This window comes from Dendrobates tinctorius, unplaced genomic scaffold (genome assembly GCF_039654945.1).
Source record: "Dendrobates tinctorius isolate UK_male_01 unplaced genomic scaffold, ASM3965494v1 ptg000030l, whole genome shotgun sequence".
Taxonomy (NCBI): domain Eukaryota; kingdom Metazoa; phylum Chordata; class Amphibia; order Anura; family Dendrobatidae; genus Dendrobates; species Dendrobates tinctorius.
This window is the reverse complement of record NW_027361698.1, coordinates 18393904-18420091: the sequence shown is the minus strand read 5'-3', so window position 1 is coordinate 18420091 and position 26188 is coordinate 18393904. Positions and strand designations below refer to the sequence as shown.

Below are 26188 nucleotides of genomic sequence, written 5' to 3'. Positions count from 1 at the left end.
AGGGTTTTTTCTATAGGTGTCATCTGATTATATGCATCCTAAATGATAGATTCACTACAACAGAAGTTTTACCTTTTGCACCTATATCATACATGCTTTCTGAAGGCTCAGCACATCAATAGGAAAAAAAGTAATGATTAGGTCATCAAGATCTTTAAACTAATAGTTTTTAAACAGGATCTATCACATGTCCAAAAAAAAAAGGAGTTTGAGCCTGCCAAAATCCTCACGCTCCCCTGAATCTGTAAAATCCCCAGACCCCCAAGCATTGTGGAGCGTTGAAGTTTTGTTATGTGCTTCATTATCTTATTTCCTTGTCCATCAAACATTATGGTGCTTCAATGCCCGCTTCATGCATCTTTAGAAAATCCTTTTAAATACTGCTCTGCAAGACTCGTCCACTATATTCAGACTGTGTATGAGAATATGTGAATTTCCCTGGCTGAGCCAGTGAGAGCAGCATGAAGTAGAGACACAGATTTCAGTGACGTGTCCCTTACGGAGCTGCTTGTTTCTATTTCAATAAAATCAGTGTTTTATCAGAAGGAGATTATCACTACAGGACTAGTTGTCTTGTGCTTCCTAGTCAACTGCTATGTATAACCAAGACCCCATCACTGATTGGCAGCTTTCTACCAATGTAGTGTACACAGAAAGCTGCCAATCTGTGGTGTGGGTGGGAATATACAGGGCTCAGCATTTGAGCACTGCTAGATCTGAAGCAAAGAACAGCGATTGTATCAAATGACAGCATATAGCCCAGTAAATGAAACATCGCTGAAATCAGGGTCTCAGCCCCTAAATCATGCACTCTCAGATGGGGTAGCAAAAACTTGCCTTTTAAATAAAAAATAAATAGTTTCGCTGCTCTTTAACTGATAATTTGAGACAAGGATTCTGAAGGAGCAGCTTTGTGTCAAATACAGTATATTGTTTCCAAAACCCAGCATTTATTTTCAAGTTAGTCTAGATTTACAGGAAACGGCTGATGCGGCCCGCTATGAATGCCATTGTTTTATATACTGTACTTGTACAGCAAACTGCTATGCCTTATATTTCTGTAACTTCATGTAAAAACTGTGGGTGATGTTGATACTAGCTACTGCTTCCCATTTTGTATTCTGTTGGAATCTGGTTGGAAACGGAATAAGAATTTTACAGTATGAAGAGGCCTATGGTTTAATCTCGCTTCACGCAGACATCAGGCAGTTTTTCCAATTTTTTGACATACACAGAATCATAAAAAGACTCAATTTGTGCACAAACTTTAGGGACCCAATTCATTTTTACATTTGTTCTTTGTCAAGATTATACCGTTCTGTGCCTTTGCAAAAAAGGCATCTGTCCAGTTGTGCCTTTTTTACATCTATTTTACATGTGTTCACCTGTGTTTTTTTTAGGTTCATCATTGTGGGCAGAGTTTAGGGTTTATAGATGTCTCTGCCTGTTTCCTAGGAGGTAACGTTTCTCCTTGTGAAGAGTGACATGCTTGGCATGGCATGTCAATGTGAGGAGGCTTATAAGCCCTGCAATGCACCTGTTTAAAAATAAACATACAAATTGCCTATTCAGAGAGGAAGGGGACTTGACACACTCAACATCTTAAATCCCAGTCAGAAGCCTCACCTACCCAAATCAGGTCTCATGCTTGAGGGGAAACATCCCAAAAGGCCATGTCTACAAATTGAGATTCTGGTTTGGCTTTTATCCCAAGTCATGCGGCAAGGCTTGCTAATGGGTCAACATTGACTTTTTGAATTGCTACTTCCAATAGGTGTCACTACAGTTCAAGTCCTTTTCCTCTCTGAAGAGGCAATTTGCATATCTGCCGGATTCATCATTTGTAACTTTTGAAAAAGTCATAAAAATGTATCATAAATGTACTTCTGTCCCCTCCGTGGGGGCATTTCTTGCACGACAAAATTCTCTGTATTAGTTTTGCAACATGATATTAAAAATAAAATCCTTTTGCCATTTTTAAGAATTTGCTTCAAAAACTGTCAGTAAAAATCTCAAGACAATAAAAAAGTGTCTTATAAAAAAAAACTTCAAATGATGAATCAAGTCGCATTGTTTTTTGAACAATAAATGCCAAGAATTAGGTCGGGATCACACTACCATGTGTGGTGCGATAAACTCGCACGAGTCTCTCGCATCAACACCCGGCGTTACCGCCAGCACTCAGGACCGGAGCTGTGGCTACATAGAAATACATGCAGCCGCAGCTCCGGTCTGAGTGCTTGCCGTAGTGCTGGGTGTTGATGCGAGAGACTCGTGCGAATTTCTCGCATCACACACGGTAGTCTCATCCCGGCCTTAAAGTGGTCGTCGAGTACTGGGAAGGGTCATGGCCAAATTTGTTAAGCTGTACATTGAAAAATGTTGCAAATTTTGTTTTGAATCTGCCCATGTTCATAGGAAATGTAGAGTTAATTTTCCGATTTTAGAGCAGTTTAAAACTGCACCAAACGTATTACATGACACACGTGTCAACACAATTGGCACATTTTACTCCAAAGATTCTATTTTTTATTTTATTTTTAAGACTGGCATATAAGTTGGTCTTGATACATCTGCATGTGTAAGGCTAGTTTCACACTAGCGTTTCACTGACCTGCGTCGGTCTGTGCACGGCCACTGCTAAGCTCCGCCTGTTGTGAGTTCATTTTCCCCTTCACTACTGAGGCCCGAGGAACTCCCTCTTCTGGTAAAGAAAGGTAGTGAGCCTGATTATCAAACACCTGAGTCTGATGAGGATGACTGGCTGAGTGGAGTTACTGACTGGATATAAGGCTGCCGACGCCCTTCTGCCCTGCAGGTGATTTCTCTGTGGGATCCTTGGAGACCAGTCTGAATTCCTGCTCCTCTAAAGCTAAGTTTTCTGCTCGGCTTTTTTCATTTGTGCTTAGACTTTGTTTTGCTTTGTTTTTCTGGATTTCTGCCATTCCCTGTTGGGGTGTGCTGAATTCCTTTAGCTCTGTCTTCTGAAAATACTTTAATGCTGATTTAGTTTTTGAAGCCTAGCTTCTTCAGGGTCTTTTTCATATCAGCTTGTTGGCTTATGTCTTTGATAGGGTTTTGGCAGATTGCAGACAGCAACCTTCCTTTCCTGTTCTGTTTAGCTAGCTTGGGCCCCATCGTTTGCTCAGCCTATCTTTCTATATGTGTGAGTGTTTTTTCATCTTGCTTCACCGTCATTATATGTTGGGGGCTGCCTTTTACTTTGGGGTCTGCTCTGGGGCATTTTAGATTTCCTTTTCTGTCTTTAGGCTATTTAGCGCTCCGGCTGTGATCGAGGGGTCTAGGGCATCGTAGGAACCCCCCACGGCTACTGCTAGTTGTGTTGATAGGTTCAGGGGTCTGCAATCTGATAGTTGCCAACTTCTCTGGTTTTCTGGACGTAGCTTCTATTTTTGTGTCTGCCTCCTACAGTGACTCAATCATAACAGAATCACCCGCCATACCGCAGATCCTAAGGTACTCAATAGCAGGAAAGAATTGTATAAAAAAAAAAAAAAAAAAAGTGTGTATATTTTTTCCTCTATATCTCGGAGGCCGTAGGGGGAATTTTTTTTTTCTCTCAATGGAGATAAAGCAATTGTCTGATCGTGTGGAGCAGCTCGCTGCGGAAGAGCGGGGAATTTCTGCCTACCTTGCTCATTCACATGCTGCTGAACCAAAGATTCCTACACCTGATGTATTTTTTGGGGATCGGTTTAAATTTTTGAATTTCAAAAATAATTGTAAATTATTTTTTGCCTTGAAGCCTAACTCGTCAGGGAGCTCCGCGCAGCAGGTTAAAATTGTCATTTCTTTGCTGCGTGGCGATCCCCAGGATTGGGCGTTTTCTTTGAAACCAGATGATCCTATTCTGACTAATGTGAACGCATTTTTTCAGGCCTTGGGGTTGTTGTATGACGAACCTAATGCCATTGATCAGGCTGAAAAGACCCTGCTGGCATTGAACCAGGGTCGTGATTCTGCAGAATTGTACTGTCAAAAATTCCGAAAGTGGGCAGTACTTACTACCTGGAATGATGCCTTGGCTGCTCTTTCGGAAGGGGTTGTCAGAAGCCGTAAAAGATACTATGGTGGGATTTCCTGTTCCCGCTGGTCTTGACGATTCTATGTCATTAGCCATTCAGGTTGATCGGCGTTTGCGCGAACGCAAAGCTGCACGAGAAGTGTTGCCACCTGTTGAACAAATGTCTGAACCTATGCAATGTGATAGTTTTTTTTCCCAGAGAGCAGCGTCAGGAGTTCAGAAGGCGTAATAAGTTGTGTTTTTTCTGTGGAGATGCCTCGCATATTATTTCTGTCTGTCCTAAACGAGAGAAACGCTTTGCACACCCGTTTTCTGTTGGTGGTGTTCAACCTAAGTTTCTTCTGGCTATTAGTCTGATCTGCTCCCTGTCCACATTTTCCGCCAAGGCTTTTGTGGATTCGGGAGCAGCCCTAAACGTAATGGACTTGGATTTTGCTAAACGTTGTGGATTTCCGATGACACCTCTGCAGACGCCTATCCCTTTGAGGGGGATTGATGCTACTCCTTTGGCTAAAAATAAACCTCAGTTTTGGACCCAGGTGGCAATGCGGGTCGCCCCAGACCATCAAGAAAATTGCAGATTTTTGGTGTTGCATAATCTGCATGATACTATTGTTCTGGGGTTTCCCTGGTTACAAATTCATAATCCAGTTTTGGATTGGAAATCTGTGTCTGTGGTGAGTTGGGGTTGTCTGTGTGCCTTTAGTGAGGCTCCGGTGTTTTCCACTTCTCCTCAGTCGCATGATGTTACTGATTATTTGGCGGACTTTTATGATGTTTTTAGTGAGAATGAGTCTGCGTCTCTGCCTCCTCATAGGAGTTATGACTGTGCAATTGAACTGAGCCCGGGGTGTAAATTTCCCAAGGGTCGGCTCTTCAATTTATCTGTACCCGAGAACGAGGCTATGCGATCCTATATTAAGGAGGCGTTGTAGAAGGGTCATATTAGACCATCCTCGTCACCCTTAGGTGCCGGGTTTTTTTTTCCAGCCAAAAAGGATGGATCATTAAGACCTTGTATTGATTATCGTGCCCTCAACAAAATTACTGTTAAATATCAGTATCCGTTACCCCTGATTTCTGATCTATTCTCCAGAGTTAAAGATGCTTGCTGGTTTACCAAGCTTGACCTCAGGGGGGCGTATAATCTTATTCGTATTAAGCATGGGGATGAATGGAAGACGGCGTTTAATACTCCGGAGGGACATTTTGAGTACCTGGTGATGCCTTTTGGGCTCACTAATGCCCCTGCTGTCTTCCAGTGCTTCATGAACGATATTTTCCGCGATTTTGTCGATAAATTTTTGATTATCTATCTGGATGATATTTTGATCTTCTCCAAGGATTGGGATTCTCATGTGGAACATGTTCGGACTGTGTTCCGGATCTTGAGGGAGAATTCCCTGTATGTCAAAGGATCTAAATGCCTTTTTGGAGTACAGAGGATTTCTTTTTTGGGATTTATTTTGTCCCCGTCAACTATTGAAATGGACCCGGCCAAGGTACAGGCCATTTACAATTGGGTTTAGCCGACTTCTTTGAATGCCCTCCAGAAGTTTTTGGGTTTTGCTAATTTTTATCGGAAATTTATAGCAACATTTTCTAGTATTGCCAAGCCATTGACTGATTTGACTAAGAAGGGTGCTGATGTGTTAAATTGGTCTCCGGAGGCTGTTTCTTCCTTTCAGGAGCTGAAGCGAAGATTCACCTCCGCCCCGGTTTTGCGGCAACCTGATGTCTCACTTCCGTTCCAGGTAGAGGTGGATGCTTCTGAGATTGGTGCAGGAGCTGTTTTGTCCCAAAAGGATCCTGTAACATCTAAAATGAATCCCTGTGCTTTCTTTTCCCGAAAGTTCTCTCCATCTGAACGCAACTATGATGTGGGGAATCGGGAACTGTTGGCCATGAAATGGGCATTTGAGGAGTGGAGACATTGGTTGGAGGGAGCCAAGCATCAAGTCGTGGTCCTCACTGACCACAAGAATTTGATTTACCTAGAGTCGGCTAAGCGCTTGAACCCTAGACAGGCTAGGTGGGCCTTGTTTTTTACACGTTTTGATTTTGTGGTTTCTTTTCTTCCTGGAACTAAGAATGTCAAGGCAGACGCCCTCTCTAGGAGCTTCTTTGCTGATTCTCCTGTGGTGACCAAGCCTGCTACCATCTTAGGCAAAGGGGTAGTTCTTTCTGCCATCTCGCCCGATTTGAGACGTGCTCTGGAAGAGTTCCAGGAGGACAAACCTGAGCGTTGTCCCAGTGGAAAGTTGTATGTTCCTGACCAGAGGAAGAAGAGAGTGATGTCTGAAGTTCATTGCTCTGCTTTGGCTGGTCATCCAGGTATTTTTGGCACTAGAGATCTGGTGAGTCGGTCTTTTTGGTGGCCCTCCTTGTCTCGTGATGTCAGGAATTTTGTGCAGTCCTGTGGGACGTGCTCCCGGTCTAAATCGTGTTCTCGCTCTAGTGGGTTGTTGATGCCTTTGCCTGTCCCCAAGAGGCCATGGACCCATATTTCAATGGATTTCATCTCGGATATGCCGGTCTCTCAAAGGATGACTGTTATTTGGGTGATTTGTGATAGGTTCTCTAAGATGGTTCATCTTGTACCACTCCCTAAGTTGCCGTCTTCCTCTGAGTTGGTGCCCCTGTTTTTACAACAGGTGGTTCGCTTGCACGGGATTCCTGAGAACATTGTATCTGACAGAGGAGTCCAGTTTGTGTCTAGATTTTGGAGAACTTTCTGTTCCAAGCTGGGAATTCAGTTGTCCTTCTCCTCTGCTTTTCACCCTCAGACCAATGGGCAGACAGAGAGAACAAACCAGACCTTGGAGTCATATTTGAGATGTTTTATTTCTGCTGATCAGGATGATTGGATTTCATTTTTGCCCTTGGCCGAATTTGCTTTAAATAATAGAGCTAGTTCTGCCACTTTGATGTCACCTTTTTTTTTGTAACTTTGGGTTTCATCCTCGATTTTCTTCAGGGCAGGTGGAGCCCTCTGCCTGCCCAGGTGATGACACTGTGGTGGAGAGAATGCACCAGATCTGGGACCAAGTGGTGGATAAGTTATCTCTCTCCCAGGAAAAGGCCCAGCGGTTTTCCAACCGACATAGGACCATTGGTCCCCAGTTTAAGGTTGGTGATATGGTGTGGTTATCAAAAAATATTGCTATGAAGGTGGCTTCTCCTAAGTTTAAGCCTAGATTTATTGGACCTTACAAGATTTTGGAGATTATTAATCCGGTCTCTTTTCGTTTGGCTCTTCCTGTCACATTTAAAATCCATAATGTGTTCCATAAATCTTTGTTGAAGAGGTTTGTTGAACCTGTTGTTCCGGGGGTGGCACCTCCAGACCCTGTATTGGTTGAAGGTAACATGGAATATGAGGTAGAGAAAGTGCTGGATTCCCGTCTGGCTAGACGGAGACTCCAGTATTGGGTTAAGTGGAAGGGTTATGGTCAGGAGGATAATTCCTGGGTCTCTGCCTCTGATATTCATGCCAAAAGATTGGTGCGTGCCTTTCATCGGGCTCACCCTGATCGCCCTGGTGGCGTGGTTGAGGGTTCGGTGACCCCTCCTCAAGGGGGAGGTACTGTTGGGAGTTCATTTTCCCCTTCACTACTGAGGCCCGAGGAACTCCCTCTTCTGGTAAAGAAAGGTAGTGAGCCTGATTATCAAACACCTGAGTCTGATGATGATGACTGGCTGAGTGGAGTTACTGACTGGATATAAGGCTGCCGACGCCCTTCTGCCCTGCGGGTGATTTCTCTTTGGGATCCTTGGAGACCAGTCTGAATTCCTGCTACTCTAAAGCTAAGTTTTCTGCTCGGCTTTTTGCATTTGTGCTTAGACTTTGTTTTGCTTTGTTTTTCTGGATTTCTGCCATTCCCTGCTGGGGTGTGCTGAATTCCTTTAGCTCTGTCTTCTGAAAATACCTGAGTGCTGATTTAGTTTTTGAAGCCTAGCTGCTTCAGGGTCTTTTTCATATGAGCTTGTTGGCTTATGTCTTTGATAGGGTTTTGGCAGATTGCAGACAGCAACCTTCCTTTCCTGTTCTGTTTAGCTAGCTTGGGCCCCATTGTTTGCTCAGCCTTTCTATCTGTGTGAGTGTTTTTTCATCTTGCTTCACCGTCATTATATGTTGGGGGCTGCCTTTTACTTTGGGGTCTGCTCTGGGGCATTTTAGATTTCCTTTTCTGTCTTTAGGCTATTTAGCGCTCCGGCTGTGATCGAGGGGTCTAGGGCATCGTAGGAACCCCCCACGGCTACTGCTAGTTGTGTTGATAGGTTCAGGGGTCTGCAATCTGATAGTTGCCAACTTCTCTGGTTTTCTGAACGTAGCTTCTATTTTTGTGTCTGCCTCCTACGGTGACTCAATCATAACATCCGCCCCTGCCACGCCTCCTGTCAGCTCCGCCTATGAGCGCATGACGTTGCATGCGACCTGCGTACCCTATCTTTAGCACTGGGTACGCAGGCATTGCGCAGGTATGTGTTTGCTGGCGCATGCGTCCTTTTGACGGTGCGCCGACCTGCGCCAAACGCATCGTGTTGCATTTTGGTGAGCTCGGCGCACCTTCAAAAGGACGCATGCGCCGGCAAACGCATACCTGTGCACGGCCTGCGTACCCAATGCTAAAGATAGGGTACGAAGGTTGCATGCAGCGTCATGCGCCAATAAACGGAGCTGATCAGAGGAGGCGTGGCAGGGGGTGGAGCTTAGCGGCTGCCGTGCGCAGACCGACGCAGGTCAGTGAAACGCTAGTGTGAAACTAGCCTAGCATTGATATGCACATAGGGGAATTCTTCATGAGTGGAATATTTCCGTTCTGTTAGTGACTGCGTTGTTATTTGGGTCAAACGATGTTTGATCAATCTGTTTTAATACAGTTATACATTTGTCTAGAGCTTAATTTCCACTTTTTAAAAATCCTCCTCTTACTGGAGTAAGTTTGTGAATTTTTTTTTTTTTTTTTTTTTTTAAAGTGGAATTCTTCAATCTGGCTTGGCTCTTGTTTGCACAGCTAACCTATGACACTTTTCAAAAGGATCTAGAGAGATGTAAAATTGCATCAAGTTACAAAAGTTTTATGCTAAAGCAGCATGCAACACGATTGGAGACTTTTTGATACCCAAAAACTGTGGCTAAAGCCTTGATAATGCCTGCTTAGAATGTGGTCACACGGACCTTTCTAATGAAGAACACAGACATTCCGGGGAAACTGCACATAACAATCTGAAAAAGCACAAAATAAGACCATTACCTTTCACAAGGAAACAAAGCCGTGCTAACATGATTGTGGAGGCCGCTCTCCACCACTTCTTCTGCAATCTGCACTTCACAGTTCTGCATCACAGCTATAATCTTAAAATTGCTACTTGTTCCGAACCATCCAGCATTAATGACAAGGTGTTAAAGAACACACTGTACATTTATACATTATGTCAAAGGTCTTAAAAAATATAAAGTCTTAACTGGGTATATCAGAAAATAATTATCCCTTCAATCCCATTGTGGTCCAGCGAAAAATCAAGAATTCTATAACAAGCGCTCCAAAAACAATGACCTGTGGCAAAGTAACCCTGCATTGTTCCCAATACCAAAATAAATATGTCCCCTCGTTTTTGCACACCTGCAGTAGCTCGATACAAACTCCTCACAATGGTCCATAAAGGAATGTTCTTCAGCACCAAAGGAAGGCAGTTAAAGCTTAGCCTTTAATAATATGGGATAAAAATGGGAAGAATGTGTATATATTAAAAATACTCATAATGCTTAAGCCTTTCTAGAAAAACCCTTAAAGAGGTTGTTCAAGCTAAAATGATAAGTCTGAAGTCATGCTGTTTCTGTCCACGCCCACTGGTCAGCCATCCCCCTGCTCCATATAATTGAGTCCAGTGGGAGGTCCTATATATAATAAAACAATGTACTTACCATCCACCGGTGAGTCTCCATTGCTTCTCAGGGTGTCTGGCATTGGTTACGGCGCCAACGTCATCTTGTCAGCCAATCAGTGAGCTAAACAGCTCTGAGAAGGCGTATCATCTACGCTGGCAGAGCCTCTGAGCTCAGAGTGACTGCCGCACTGTCGATGTAATGTCAGCAATGTAACCTATGCAAGACACTCAGCAGTGGCTAGGAAAGACTCGACAATAGACCTGGGGATGGTGAATACAGCACATTTTGTTTTTTTATACCAAACTGCATCAGAAGATAAGTGTTTTCAAAGGTATACTTCACAGAAGCCACATGATCATGCTGTCAATCATTGGCTGGAGAACGGGTGTGGGCAGGGCTAGCCCACAGCTCACGAATATTAAGGACTCAAAATCTCACGTATATCAAGTAAGGGCTCAGTCAGACTGACTAAGATCGGACCACAATGCACGGATTTGCTGGCAGCTCTCCTAACCTGGAGTGGCATCTTCATACATTTCTATGAAGCCATCACGCTCTGGTAGGGAAAGCAGGGGACGGTCAGAGTATTGTGGTCCAAGTTATTCCATTGTCTGACTGCACCCCAAGAGGACCCTCAAGCACTGCAAACAATCAAGTGTACAATGCACCTAAGCTGAACCACCGACACACACAGCGCCCAATGTTGAAATAAGTGTGTCCGAGATGAGGCTGCATGCTCATGATCAAGAATAGTAGCGTTTTGATGCAGCGAATTTTCACTGGGTCCAAAAAGCGGTGTCGTACATTACATACACAGTGTATGGGAATTCGAGAAATCCCATGCCCACTGTGCTTTTTAAACACTGCATAAACTCACCCACGGTGCAGGTTTCCATGCCGCAGCATGTATATTTATGTAGCAAAGACACTTAGTCTCCTGTGCGTATTCTCCCCAATAGTTTGTCATCAGATGTGGTAAAACCGCATAGTTCCAAAACAGAAGTGCGGAATGTAGAAGGCAGCGAAAATACGCTGCGCCCAAAACGCCACTATTCCTGATTTTAGGCATGTAGCCTAAAAATCAATCACAGAAAAATAAAGAAGGGTTTCTGTCGTGTGGAGAGCAAACACGGCCCCATTGGGTCGCTGAGGAGGGCCAATCTATGTATCTCAGGCCCCAGAGCCCTCACCGCCTCAGGAGTCGCACTGCCAGATGCGCGATTTCCTCAGGGTCACTCGGATATTTTCCATAAGTCCATAACTCGAAAGATGTGCTCATAATCCATGATCCTAGGATGGAGTCAGGGCAGCTGGGAGAGCCAATGGATGCGTATTTCTGTGTCTAGCTGACAGGTATATTCTAATTGAAGCCCCCAGGCGCCTCCCTGCCCCATGCTGGCGTGGGTCCTACTCAGCTTTGAAGTTCTATTTTGGGCCTTATCTCATTATCATACTAAAAGCCCTTGCTATTCAACATCGGAGCCCTAAATCCTGCTTTGTTCATCAGTTTCTTTGGAGAAAAGTAAAAAAACTGTGTAAAAAAAAATCCATTAAGAAAATGAATTTGGTCCAACCAAAAACTGTAATGGTGTGAATGAGTACAGGGATGGCTGTCTTATATTGGAGCCTCTGTAGACCATCTACACTACTTCCGCAAGGTTTATTAAGGTCACTATGCAAAATGCTCCAGTTTTATATAAAAAAAAAAAAAAAAAAAAAAAAAAGAGGAAGGATTTGGTTAAAGACTTCAGGCTAGCGTTTGAAGAGCCAATAATCCCTTTTGTGAATGAAACGTTATGAATGAATTGTTCTAATCGCCATCTGCTGTGTGACGTGGTAAAAATAAAACTACGACAGATTGCACAGATCAAACTCTCCCACACAACTGCACTGAACTTCTGACCAAAGGACATTATGAGTCACCTCAGAATCCCTCCATACTTTGATGCCGACCCATCTGTCAATTGATTTCTTGCATGTTGAATCCTTGATGAGAGGCTCTTATACAGGAAAACTAGATCCAGCAAATCTATGCAAGGCCTGCGGACTGTGTGTAGTTTTGGAATTACTAGAGCATTTATGCTGTGTTACTATAGACCATTCATCCTGACTGACTTCTTGTGAAAACATGTCCACGTTCTCAATATCATGGAAGCATCTGATGCATCCGATGTCACACATAGGGTACCTAAAAGAATGATATAAGGCTAGATTTTGTACTTTTTTCTAATTTGCTTTTACTCCCTTAGTGTAGATTACTTTCCCCTATTTACCATACATGATTCTAGGAACAGCCATCTTGCCTGAATTATAGATGAGCCACATGGACCATAGCAAACAATAGAAGCCATCGACCATCTCCACTCCACGTGACAGGATATTACACATGCTCTGTTACCCGTCATTGCCAGCATGTTTTTGTTATTTTATTAGTAGACTCAGTGGCCAGAGTGAAAGTTACAAGATTCCATTTTTTTGTTTTTGAAATTTAGGTGCTCCACACTAAATTAGAATATCAAAAAGTAAATTTCAGTTCTTCAATACAAAAAGTGAATCTCATACATTATATAGAGTCATTACAGAGTGATCTATTTCAAGTGTTTATTTCTGTTAATGTTGCTGATTATGGCTTACAGCCAATGAAAACCCCAAAGTTATTATCTCAGTAAATTAGAATTAACAAAAAACACCTGCAAAGGCTTCCTAAGCATATAAAAAGGTCTCTTAGTCTGTTTCAGTAGGCTCCACAATCATGGGGAAGACTGCTGACTTGACAGATGTCCAGAGAAGGCATTCATTGACACACTCCACAAGGAGGGTAAGCCACAAAAGGTCATTGCTCGGTGGACATCCAGGGGAGTATTCTGGTGGTCTGCTTTAGCCTCTGATGTTGGGGAATATGTGTCTGCTTGTGATGTTTGCGCCCATGCAAAAACCCTCCATAACCGGCAGGCCGGGGAATTGGTACCACTGCCAATTCCTGAGAGACCATGGACGCATTTGTCCATGGATTTCATCACCAACCTTCCCCCCTCCAAGGGTAATACCGTCGTCTGGGTTGTGGTGGACAAGTTTAGTAAGCAGGCACATTTTGTACCTTTGGCAGCTCTACCTAATGCGGAAACATTGCCCAGATTGGTTGTTGAGCATGTGGTGCGGTTGCATGGGGTACCCTTGAATGTGGTGTCTGATAGAGGAGTGCAATTTGTTTCCAGATTTTGGAGGGCTTTTTGTAAAAGGTTGGGTATTGGTCTGTCCTTTTCATCCGCTTATCATCCAGAGACTAATGGGCAGACCGAGCGGACCAATCAGTCGCTGGAGCAAATTCTGCGTTGCTTGACCTCAGACCGACAAGATGATTGGTGTTCTGTGTTACCGGTGGCTGAGCTTGCATTTAACAACCGCATTAACCAGTCTACGGGTACATCTCTCTTTTTCTGCAATTATGGGTTTCATCCTCATTGTGGAGAATTTTCCTGTTTGAATTCTGGGTGTCCTGGGGCGGATGAGACGATCCAGCGGTTGGGGGAGGTATGGCGAGAGGTCCAGAGTAACATTACGAAGGCCCAGGACAAATTTAAATTTTTTGCGGACAAAAAACGATCCACGGGACCGGTGTTTCAGATTGGGGATAAGGTATGGTTGCCCACCAAGAATATAAGACTCAAGGTCCCCTCTGCGAAGCTTGGACCCAAGTTTATCGGACCTTATGAAATTACTGAGGCAGTTAACCCAGTGGCTTTTCGGTTGCGTCTCCCGCCATCTCTGCGGATCCCAAATGTTTTTCATAAGGCCCTTTTGAAACCTGTGAGGTCCGCTGGGGAGGGATCATCAGTTTCCCCAACACCGGTTTTGGTAGACGGGCAGTCGGAGTACAAGGTGGAACGAATTGTCCACTCCAGGTTGGTCTTGGTCCGTCGTGCCCTTCAATATCTGGTACATTGGAAAGGCTATGGTCCTGAAGAACGCTCGTGGGTTCCTGCTCGATCGGTTCATGCGGATCGGTTGGTCCGGGCCTTTCACGCCAAGTACCCTGAGAGACCTGGGGGTCCAGTGGCCCCCCCATTGAGGGTACTGTCATGATCCAGGACGGGGTTTCGTTTTGGCCCCTCCTGGTCTGACTGGGGGTTAATTGTTCCGCCTCTCCCTGGCAGAGGGCGACTATTTAATGCTCACTGGACCTAGGTCCGGTGTCAGTTATACTCCTGCCCTCAGCTGAGTTAGTTGACCTTGTGCGTACGTTTGCATTGTGCATGATATCTTGCTTGCTTGTTTGGTTTTGATCCGGTTCTGGCCCTTTTACGAGTTCTGCCTGTCCCTCTTGTACTGCGCTACCTCTCGCGTATGACTCTCTGCTTGTGACCAGACTTCTCTCTGCTCGTCCCCTTGGTACCACGTCGCCCTCTTGTGTATGACCTTTGGCTTTGTCTGACCTCCCATCTGTTTATCCCTCCTGTACCTCACTGTCCGTTCTGTGTATGAACTCCGTTTTGCCTGACTCTGAAAGCAGGATGCTAAGCCCCACCCCCATGCAGTCACGTGACCGTAGGTCCCGTGCCGGCTTGCTAAACTTCATCACTCAGGTCCTGTGCACCTATACTTTCTGGCTGTCCTGATCCCCAGGGGTCCCCACAGTGCAGGTGAGTCCCTGCTCAGCGGAGGCTGTACGCCGGCGCTGTCAGGATCCTGATAGAATTCATCAACAGTGCACATTTGATGAATTTCCAAGTCCGTTTTACTTGTGGACACGTTCCCGTTCTTTGCACCAAGTTCATCAAAGCGCTACACAAGGTTTGGCATCACTTTAGACATAAAACTTAATGGTGTATTCAGACTAGATAACACCTGTTGCATTTAGAGATGAATTCTGAAGAGAATGTGCACAATGTGTTATGTGTGTTGTGTCATAATGTTTGGATGAAGACTGCTGAATGAAACCAAGATTCAACGTGTACCAAAGAGAATTTTGGAGTTGCGCATTTTCCCCTCAGTTCATGGAGCAAACTATAAGTGCAGAAAGTTGTACATATACAGCACCTTTAAAGCACCACTCCAGAGAAGATTTTTTCAGAGCTGTAATGGTGCTTTAAATGCTTCACCTTTTACTGAGAGCTCTCACAAGAGCTCAGTGCAAGTCTATGAGAGCCAGAGGGAGGCTCTCATAGAGATGCATTGAAACTTGATCTCCGGCGCACTCCATGAAACACTGGAGTTGCTGGCAGGTCACTTTTCGTCGGAGACCAACATGAGCAACACTGGAAAAGAATGAAGGCAACAGCAGGAATGTATGAGACAGCAGGCAGGGGAATTACATTTAAAGCACCACTTCGGTGGTGCAATAAAAAATGCTGGAGTGGTGCTGTAATTAAAAAATTACAGCATATTCATGAAAAAATATTGGAAGAGGGGGAATTAAAAGTAAAGAATTCGGGCTGTCTAGAAAAAAAAATGTAATAGGAAACACTAGACAAAAAATAAATTACACTATGCTAGAAATATGACCTGGCAGAGGGAGAATGTAACCCAGAGTCAAGGCTTAAGACACCCATACACATTATATTATCGATGATGAAATTAAATGATTTCAACCAAAACCACCCATCATCAGGCAAAAAAACAAAAAGAATGAATAATTGTTGTTTTAACCCCTTAACCCCCGGAGGGATTTTCGTTTTTCGCTCCCCTTCTTCCCAGAGCCATAACTTTTTTATTTTTCTTTCAATATGGCCATGTGAGAGCTTGTTTTTTGCGGGACGAGTTGTACTTTTGAACGACACCATTGGTTTTACCATGCCATGTACTACAAAACAGGAACAAAATTCCAAGTGCGGTGAAATTGCAAAAAAAGTACAATCCCACACTTGTTTTTTAGGCGTTTTTACTAGGTTCACTAAATGCTAAATCTAACCTGCCATTATGATTCTCCAGGTCATTACGAGTTCATAGACACCAAATAAATCTAGGTTCTTTTTTATCAAAGTGATGAAAAAAAAAAAATTCCAAACTTTGTTTAAAATAAAAAAAACTGCGCCATTTTCAGAGACCCGTAGCGTCTCCATTTTTCGTGATCTCGGGTTGGGTGAGGGCTTATGTTTTGCGTGCCGAGCTGACATTTTTAATGATGCCATTTTGGTGTAGATACTACAGTGGTGTTCAAAAGTCCTGCATAGGATAAATTGATTTTTCAAGTTTTAAACGTTTTCTGTCGAATATCTTCGATGCTAATATGACATATTATATATGGTTTTGTTCAGAATACAATTTTGCATTCTCTCCCTGTAATATTTTTAGCTTTTGAAGCAGTTTTGCCTGAAATTATTGCAACAATATGGGAATTGAAATCTGGTCGGCCCAGAAAGTCAACTAAAAGGGAATATAGAGTACTGATAAGAACATTCCTTGCCAATCGAAAGCTCACCTCTCCTCAGCTTCTGCGAGAATGGCAAGAAAAGTGCAATATTGAGGTAGCAACATCAACTGTTAGGAAGAGATGTTTGGAAGCAGGATTGAGAGGGTGCAAGGCCCGAAAGAAGCCACTGATGACAGCCATACAAAGACAAAAGGTGAAAACTGTGGGCATTGAAATATTTAAAATGGAGGAAGGAGGATGGGGAAAAAGTGCTATTTAGTGATGAAAGCACTTTTTGCATTTTAGGAAATGATGGCAAGTCTTATGTGAGAAGGTTCCCACATGAAGAGTACAAGCCAGAGTGTTTGAGCTTCTCTTTAAAACATCCGATGAAAGTAATGGTCTGGGGCAGTATGGCAGCCAATGGTGTTGGAAGGCTTCATATTGTGGAGGGTATGATTAATGCAAAAAAATACATAGACATCCTTAATAAGAAAATGCTGCCTTCTGCTCAACACCTGTTTTCAGGGGATTATATCTTCCAGGATGATAATGCTCTTTGTCACAGAGCTAAGACAGTAACGGAATGGAAAAAAAAGAACAAGGTGGCTACTATTGACTGGCCAGCTCAGTCCCCGGACCTCAATCCAATTGAAAATTTGTGGCACAAGGTATCATTAGAGATATCTAGAAAACAGCCAAGGACCAAGAGTGAGTTGATTGAGGCTCTGATACAGGCCTGGAACCACATCATCACTTGTGAACATCTGCAGAAGCTTGTTCACTCAATGCCACAGAGATGCAAGCTGGTGCTCAAGAGCAAAGGCTGGCCAATAAAGTATTAGAAGCTAAAGATGCACTCAAAAGGCCCTTTTCAGGACTCTGAATTAAATAAAAAATAATAAATCTTAAAAAGTAAAATTTAAGTCTGTGTGAACTTGCATTGGAAGTTAATTAACTTAGAAACCTGTTCACCATTCTACACACTGTACTGGTGTAGGTATGGTTATGCTGTAAAAAAAATTATCAAAAATGTGCATACCATAACAATTTATACACTTGGGACATTCAAAAATAAGTATGGCATACAATGAGGGATTACAAAAACATATATGTTCCACCAGTTTCACTGTAGAGATGCAGAAGTATGAAACATAGCATTCTTCACGCCTATGCAGGCTTTTGAACAACACTGTATCTTTTGATCGCCTGTTACTGCATTTTAATGCAATGTCTAGGTGACTAAAAAAAAAAAAGTAATTCTGGCGTACTGACTTTCTCGCTACGCCATTTAGCGATAAGGTTAATCTTTTTTTATTGATAAGAGCGGGCGATTCTGAAAGCGGCGATACCAAATATGTGTATGTTTGATTTTTTTTTGTTTTATTTTGAATGGGTCGAAAAGGGGGTGATTTGAACTTTTATATTTTTTTAATTTTTTTTTAATATTTCTAAAAACTTTTTTTTTAACTTTTGGAATGCCTCAATAGTCTCCTTGGGAGGCTAGAAGCTGTCATAACCGGATCGGCTCTGCTACATACAGATACAGGCGATGATCAGATCGCCTGTATGTAGTAGATTTACTGACTTGCTATGAGCCCCAACCACCAGGTGGCGCTCATAGCAATCCGGCACCGACAACAATAGAGGTCTCCAGGAGACCTCAGGTTGCCATGCCAACCCATCGGTGACTTGCGATCACGTGATGGGGGTCAACGGTGGGCGGATTCCCGGCGCGATTGCCGGAAGCGCATGTTAAATGCTGCTGTCAGCATTTGACAGTGGCATTTAACTGGTTAACAGCCGAGGGCAGATCGCGATTTCACCAGCGGCTGTTCTGGGCACATGTCAGCTGTTCAAACCAGCTGACATGTCCCGGGAAAGATGTTGGCTCACCGCTGGAGCCCGCATCAAAAGGAGGGTGTCCGACATCGGCATACCATTACGTCTGATGTCGGAAAGGGGTTGTGCACTTTCAAGAAAGTAGGCCCTAAACTGTTAGATACATAAAACAAAATAAGCAGGTACTCATCCTTCCTGGTTCTAGCATCAATTTTTGCTGCTTCTCTGGTCCCGGTGTTTTTACTGCAACTATGTCACCAAGTAAAATCTGCACGCATCACTGGTCTAGTCAGTCAGTGACTAGCTGCAGCAGTGATGTACCTGGACCAGAGCAGCAGCCTGGAGCTGGCGTTGGACTCAAGGAGGGAGAATACCTGCTGAGTTTTTTATTTTATGTATTTTAGATGTCAACTTTCCTTAAATTGGAAAACCCTTTAAAATCCAAAGATCAAAGACTGTCATTATATGAAATGAGGTTATCTGTATTTGATTTTTTTTCATCCAAAAGATCTTTTGTAGTGTCGAGTGAACATGCTCTGACATCGTGTTATCCGAGCATGCTCGGGAGTTATCCGAGTATCTTGGCAGGCAGTGCTCGAATAATATGTTCAAGTTCCTGCGGCTGCGGGGATTACTTAACAAACAGGTAATCCCTGCATGTGTTGTGGTTGACTACATGATTCGCGGCAGTGGGGACTTGAACATATTATCTGAGCACTCCCAGAATACTCGAACAACACAATATCAGATCACGTTCACTCATCACAAATCTTTTCTTCAAAGAAAAATCACTCATCCATGAAGGATCTTTTGATGAAAGAAAATTCTCAGATCACTCACTCATTTGTTCAACGGTTTCACTGAACTGAACAAATGAGCGAGTGATATGAGAATTTTCTTTCATCAAAAGATCCTTCATGGATGAGTGATTTTTCTTTGAAGAAAAGATTTGTGATGAGTGAACGTGATCTGATATTGTGTTGTTCGAGTATTTTGGGAGTGCTCAGATAATATGTTCAAGTCCCCACTGCCGCGAATCATGTAGTCAACCACAACACATGCAGGGATTGCCTGTTTGTGAAGTAATCCCCGCAGCCGCAGGAACATGAACATATTATTCGAGCACTGCCTGCCAAGATACTCGGATAACTTATTGAACAACTATAATGGGCTATATGGACTAAAATGTGTATGATTGTTTCAGCAATACATTAAACGACTGTTCTTTAAATGGCAATTCACATAATCAATCTTCGAGGTTGTAGTACTTCTCTGCCTCCTGGCTAACTGCTGGCCGTGGAGTGCTCCTCTGCCTCCTGGCTTACTGCACTCCACAGCCAGCTCCTCTGCCTCCTGGCTTACTGCTTGCCGTAGAGTGCTCATCTGCCTCCTGCTTGCTGTAGAATCATAGAATCGTAGAGTTGGAAGGGACCTCCTGGGCCATCTGGTCCAACCCCCTGCTCAAAGCAGGATTCGCTAAATCATCCCAGTCAGATGTGTGTCCAGCCTCTGTTTTAAGACTTCCATTGAAGGAGAACTCACCACTTCTCGTGGCAGCCTGTTCCACTCATTGATCACTCTAACAGTGCTCCTCTGCCTCCTGGCTAACTGCTTGCCATAGAGTGCTCCTCTGCCTCCTGGCTAACTGCTTGCCGTGGAGTGCTCCTCTGCCTCCTGGCTTACTGCTTGCCGTGGAGTGTGTTAGGCATCGAGTTTCCCCTACTGCACAGGAGGAATCTCAAGCCATGTCCTCTGCGGTCTCCCATTCCTCTGCGGCCGCAGAGATTCCTGCTCAGCAGAGGCGTCGGTCCAGACGTCTTGCCCAGGCTAATGCTAGGCGCCTGATTGCTCCTTCAGGCTCTGCTATAACACTATGCTTGAATCAGCAGCAGACGCTCCCGGGACTAAGTCCTGTTTTTTGCCTACTGAGCATGCCCATGGGACAACCTCTCATTGGAGGTCGGAGGTCACATTTGCAGGTCCCGCTCCTGCTCGGATTGGCCCACCACTGGGAAGGTCCCGGAAGGACTCCACTATAAAAGAGTCACATGGCCGCTCGGCCATGCGCTAGTATAAACTCTTATGCAAAACGTGTGTATGATGATGGATGCATGTATCTGGTGACGGACTCATTTGAAACCCCAACCCTTGGTTGTGCCTGTTGTTAGGGTCTAGTGGTTAGAGTCAGCACCAATCAGTGGCTAGGCTTTAGGCCACAGTGCTCCAGGTCAGCACCTCATGTAGTGCCATATTGTACCATCCAGCGCAAGGCACATAAGTGCCGCATCAACGGCGGCGGCGCCGAGTGCTGGTGAGTCTAGAGGAACTCCGACTGTGTCTTGGGGCAGAGTCCTGTGACTTTACACCAGCGCTCACTCCGCCGAGCTCTGTGAGCTTAACAGGCTTCGGCGATTATATTCGGTAGTAGTGCGGCTCTGTGAGGCAACAGAGTCCGCCTTGTACATACCGGGTGACGTTAACTCGCGTGTGTTCGCTTATTACACCGCCATATAGTATCTGTCATTACTTAGCTGCAGTATTCCATCTCTGCACGGTGGCTCCCAAGCTGCAAATGCACCTCATTATCATTTTATTATTTGGTGCGTTCCGCCAGCCTAATAGTATACTAGCGCCAGGGTCTGGCTAGTAATGGCAGACTAGCAGTGACTCCACAGGTTCACCCAGCAGCTGGAGGGCAGGTTGGTGACTCTCGAGCGCTCAACCGCAGCTGTGGATCTTACCGAGGTCGCTGTTCAGGCAGCCACGGAGGCCGTCTCCCGTGTGCCCACTGCCATTCCTGGCCCGACGTTATCCCTCCTCCCGCTGCCCGAGAAGTTCTTGGGCAATAGTGCCTCTTGCAGGGGTTTCGTGAGCCAGTGAACTGTACAGCTGGAGCTGCTGGCTGCACGATTCCCCTCTGAGCAGGCTAAGGTGGGATTTATTATTTCCCTCTTGTCGGGCAGGGCTTTGGAGTGGGCCACACCGCTGTGGGAGCGTGGTGATCATGTGTGTAGGGATTCACTCTGGTAGGTAATGGCAGGGCTGCAGTAACGAGGCAACACACAGGCTTAAAGTCCAATTTCAGTAGTTTAATGTCACGTTGCAAACAGCAGGTTAACAGAAAGTAAGCAAAAACATAAAAATACACTAGCTTGTCCCAGACTCAGCCCTTGCACAGGACGGGCTTAACTAAGCAGCTGCCAGGTCCGCGGCATCCGCAGGTGCCATTCCCAGGGTTGTTGAGAGTCTTGCTGCTAGCTTTAAGTCCACGCTCTCTGCCGCAAAACAAACTTACTTCGCATCTCTCATATCCTCCCTGTCTCACAACCCTAAACAGCTCTTCAACACTTTCAATTCTCTACTCCGTCCCACAGCACTTCCTCCCTCTCTTCTCATTTCTGCTGAAGACTTTGCCTCCTTTTTTAAGCAGAAGATCGACACGATCAGACAAAACTTTGGCCCGCAGCCCCCAATGCCCCTCTTAGCTGCTCAGCACTGTTCTGCAACAGCCAGCTTCTCCACCACGACATAAGATCAGCTCTCCACCCTTCTGTCAAGATCACACCTCACCACTTGTGCCCTCGACCCACTCCCATCTCACCTCATCCCTAACTTGGCCACAGTCTTCATCCCATCTCTAACACACCTCTTCAACCTTTCACTTACAAATGGTGCCTTTCCCTCATCCTTTAAACATGCCTCAATCACACCCATCCTCAAAAAGCCCTCCCTTGACCCATCCTCTGTGTCTAACTATCGCCCGATATCTCTTCTCCCTTATGCCTCAAAACTACTGGAACAGCATGTATATCTTGAACTGTCCTCCCACCTCTCCTCCTGTTCCCTCTTTGACCGGTTACAATCTGGCTTCCGACCGCATCACTCAACTGAAACTGCCCTAAGGTCACTAACGACTTACTAACCGCCAAGAGTAAGCAACACTACTCTGTCCTCCTTCTCATGGACCTGTCCTCTGCCTTCGACACCGTAGACCATTCCCTCCTGCTACAGACTCTCTCATCTCTTGGCATCACAGACTTGGCCCTATCCTGGATCTTGTCATACCTAACAGACGAACATTTAGTGTCTCCCTCTCACACATCACCTCCTCATCTCGCCCCCTGTCTGTCGGTGTTCCTCAAGGTTCTGTCCTAGGACCCCTACTATTCTCCATCTACACCTTCGGCTTGGGACAGCTCATAGAATCCCACGGTTTGCAGTATCACCTCTACGCTGATGACACACAGATCTACCTATCTGGACCCAACCTCGCCTCCTTACTGACTGAAATCCCACAATGTCTGTCTGCTAGCTCAGCCTTCTTCTCTGCTCGCATTCTGAAACTGAACATGGACAATACAGAATTCATCATCTTTCCCCCATCTCACTCTACCCCTCCACCAGACCTATCCATCAATGTCAATGGCTGCTCTCTATCCCCAGTCCCGCATGCTCCGTGCGATCCTCGACTCTGCGCTCTCTTTCAAACCACATATCCAAGCCCTCGCCTCCTCCTGCTGCCTCAAACTCAAAAATATTTCCCGGATCCGCTCATTCCTCAACCACGAAACCACAAAAACACTAGTGCATGCTCTTATCTCCCGCCTCGACTACTGCAACCTCCTACTCTCTGGCCTCCCCTCTAGCACCACTCCAGTCCATCCTTCACTCTGCTGCCCGACTAATCCACTTGTCTCCCCGCTATTCCCCAGTCTCCCCCCTATGCCAGGCCCTTCACTGGCTTCCTATTGCCCAGAGGCTCCAATTCAAAACCCTAACCATGACATACAAAGCCATCCACAACCTGTCTCCTCCATACATCTGTGACATGGTCTCCAGGTACCTACCCGCACGCAACCTTCGATCATCTCAAGATCTCCTTCTCTACTCTCCCCTTATCTCTTCCTCCCACAACCGCATACAAGACTTCTCCTGTGCTTCCCCCATACTCTGGAACGCTCTGCCGCAACACATCAGACTCTCACCATCAACGCAAACCTTCAAGGAGAACCTGAAGACCCACCTGTTCCGACAAGCCTACAGCCTGCAATGATCCTCGGTCTAATGAACCACCGCACGACCTGCTCTACCTTCTCCTACTGTATCCTCACCCATCCCTGTAGACTGAGCCCTCACAGACAGGGTCCCCTCTACTTATGTACTTGTGTGTCCCTTGTCTTACACATGTTTATTATACTTGTCTATATTTCCCCTTTTCACATGTAAAGCGCCATGGAATAAATGGCGCTATATAAATGCATAATAATAATAATAAAAAATAATAATAATAGTCCTGCAGCACGGGGATCCTGTATACAAGTTCAGGCTAAGTCCAGCCAAGTTCCTGTAACTTCCAGACACACTCACACCATGTGCCAAACACCAACCTCCATTACATAGCCCATAACCCCTCCTACAAGTGAGGTAAACATCACATGGGCTGATCACGTGACCATGACATCATCGCAGGTCCTTGTCTTTAGGGAAAAACCCGGCCAAACAATAACTTGCTGGGAGAAATGTATCTCCCATCCAGTAAAACACCCTTTACTGTACCACATGTGGTACAGAGTGCCTTGCAGTTCTTAGGCACTCTGAAGCAGGTCTTCCTGGGACCGCGAGTCACCCACGACACTGCGCTCCGGCTGCTCGCATTGTCACAGGGCTTGTCCATGGTCAGCCACTTTGCCATCCAGTTCCGGACGCTGGCCTCTGAGTTGGAGTGGCCAGATAAGGTCCTCATTCCGGCATTCTGGAGAGGTTTGGCTGACCATGTGAAGGACGCCCAGGCAACCAGGGAGATTCCCACCACACTGAAGGAGCTTATCACCGTCTCCACCCATCTCCTTGCCGAGCGAAGGTTGGAGCGGTCCCAGTGTAGGCAGAGGTTTAGGTTGGCACCCAGTTTTACTTAACCTCTGGAATCTCCCGATCGGGCGTCCGAGCATCAGGGGGCTTCCCGTGAGGGATCCAGGCCCCGGTCCGCTCGAGCTCCTGTGACCTGTCATCTTTGCCGGCAGACCGGTCACCTTGCCAACCGGTGCCCACAGCGGCTGGGAAAACGCTTGCGCCTAGTGGCTGTAGGAGGCGGCGCACTAGAATCAGCGGCGTTTTCCTCCAAGCTGTCCTTTAAGGGGACACATGAGTTTGGTTCTTCCACTCTGGAGGTGGAGGTTTGCGTGGATTCCGGAGAGGAGGGCAATTTTATGTCATCTGCCTTCGCTCAATGGCACGCAATACCCCTGGTTATATCTCAACCAGTCACCATCAGGATGGTGAACGGCTCAACTCTACCCTCACAGATTACCCACCAGACCGCCCCATTGTTACTCTCGGTGTCTCCATCTCATCAGGAGACAATATCCTTCCTCGTCATGCCCGAGGGTATCGATCAGGTTCTTCTAGGGGTCCCCTGGTTGCGGTATCACTCTCCCCATATAGAGTGGTCCTCGGGGAGGATTCGTGGGTGAAGTAAATCATGTGAGGGTAGATGTATGAGGAAGTGCGTTCAGGTTGCCTCCACCGAGGTCCCCGCAGATCTCTCCTGGCTCCCCAAACACTATCGTCAGTATGCAGACGTGTTCTCCAAAAAGTCGGCGGAGACCCTTTCACCGCATCGCCCCTATGACTGTCCTATTGAACTCTTGCCGGGTGCTGAGCCTCCCCGGGGTCGAGTCTACCCCTTGTCTCTCCCGGAGACAGAGGCCATGTCTCAATACATCAGGGAGAATCTGGCAAGAGGATTCATTAGGAAATCAGTACCACCAGCGGGGGCGGGATTCTTCTATGTCCAGAAGAAGAATGGAGAACTGTGTCCCTACATCGATTATAGGGGTCTTAACGCCATCACCGTTAAGAACAAATATCCTCTGCTCCTGATATCGGAACTGTTCAATAGATTACGGAGAGCGAGAGTTTTCACCAAATTAGATCTGCGGGGGGCCTATAACCTGATACGCAGCCGTGAGGGGGACGAATGGAAGACAGCATTTAACAACAGGGATGGGCACTATGAAGACCTGGTGATGCCCTTCGGGCTCTGTAATGCCCCGGCTGTCTTCCAAGACTTTGTGAAAGATATCTTCTGGGATATGCTTCCCACCTCGGTAGTAGTCTATCTGGAGGATATACTCATCTACTCTCCAGATATTGACTCCCACTGGAGACGTTTGCAAAGTCCTCGACCTCCTGCGGGCAAACTCCCTCTATGCAAAGTTGGAGAAGTGTGTGTTTGAGCAGGAGTCCTTGCCTTTCCTGGGCTATATCATCTCCGCCCAGGGATTGGCCATGGATCCTGCCAAACTACAGGCGGTGATAGATTGGCAGGAGCCCCATTCTCTTAAAGCGGTGCAGCGCTTTATGGGGTTCATAAATTACTACCGACAATTTATCTCCCACTTCTCGACTTTGGTAGCTCCCTTGGAGGCCCACACCAAGAAGGGAGTGAATTCCAAGTTATGGTCAGAACCTGTCTCCACGGCCTCCTCCATTAAGTCCCATTTCGCTAGCGCTCCCATTCTACATCGCCCCGATGTAGATAAACCCTTCATTCTGGAGGTGGATGCCTCTTCCGTCGGTGCTGGAGCGGTCCTGTTCCAGAAAGCTACGCAAGGTCAGAAGCACCCATGCTTCTTTTTCTCCAAGACCTTTACACCGGCGGAGTGGAATTATTCCATCAGGGACAGGGAGTTGCTAGCAATGAAGTTGGCCTTTTCGGAGTGGAGACACCTGCTGGAGGGAGCTCGCCACCCTTTCCAGGTGTTCACTAACCATAAGAATTTGGTATATTTGCAGACGGCCCAGCGGCTGAACTCCAGTCAGGCCAGATGGTCCCTGTTCTTCTCCCGGTTCCACTTTACCCTGCATTTTCTCTCCGGGGAAAAGAATGTCCGAGCCGATGCTCTCTCCCGCTCCGTGGTGTCATCGGAGGAGCCTCGGCTGATTGTCCCTTCTGAGAGCCTGAGGACCGTGGCTCCGGTTGCTCGAGTCTGTACCTCCGGGCAAGACATTTGTCTCTGCCCATCTGCGACAGGAGGTCCTCTCTTGGGTTCACTCGTCC

At 45.8% G+C, this 26188-nt stretch overlaps 1 protein-coding gene across 18 annotated transcripts in view; it reads right to left on the bottom strand.

The window, feature by feature from the left end:
• Window positions 1-26188, bottom strand: part of CAMK2D (calcium/calmodulin dependent protein kinase II delta) — a 288504-nt gene that overhangs the window by 208917 nt on the left and 53399 nt on the right. The window lies entirely within an intron of this gene.